Below are 287 nucleotides of genomic sequence, written 5' to 3'. Positions count from 1 at the left end.
ATCCATCTCAGTATTATAGAGGCTTCATAGACAGTCAGATAGTTAGTTATGAGTCTTTCATCTATGTATTTGCAGATACTTTATGTTGAGACAGAAGTTGCCAATTTGGCTAAGATGTTATCATTTAAACTATTACATGAGTTTATTTTGTTGAGTTAAGTCTTCCGCTGAGTTAAGTAAGTCAGGCCAAGGGTTGACTTGGGGCCAGCAATGGTCTCCGAGTGCTAGTCACGTCCAGGGTGTAGGCTCGGGGGGTGACAAACTTGGTATCAGAGCCCAGAGTTCAA

This window comes from Solanum tuberosum, unplaced genomic scaffold (genome assembly GCF_000226075.1).
Source record: "Solanum tuberosum cultivar DM 1-3 516 R44 unplaced genomic scaffold, SolTub_3.0 scf00871, whole genome shotgun sequence".
NCBI classification, from domain to species: Eukaryota; Viridiplantae; Streptophyta; class Magnoliopsida; order Solanales; family Solanaceae; genus Solanum; species Solanum tuberosum.
Note: the sequence above shows the minus strand (reverse complement) of the source record.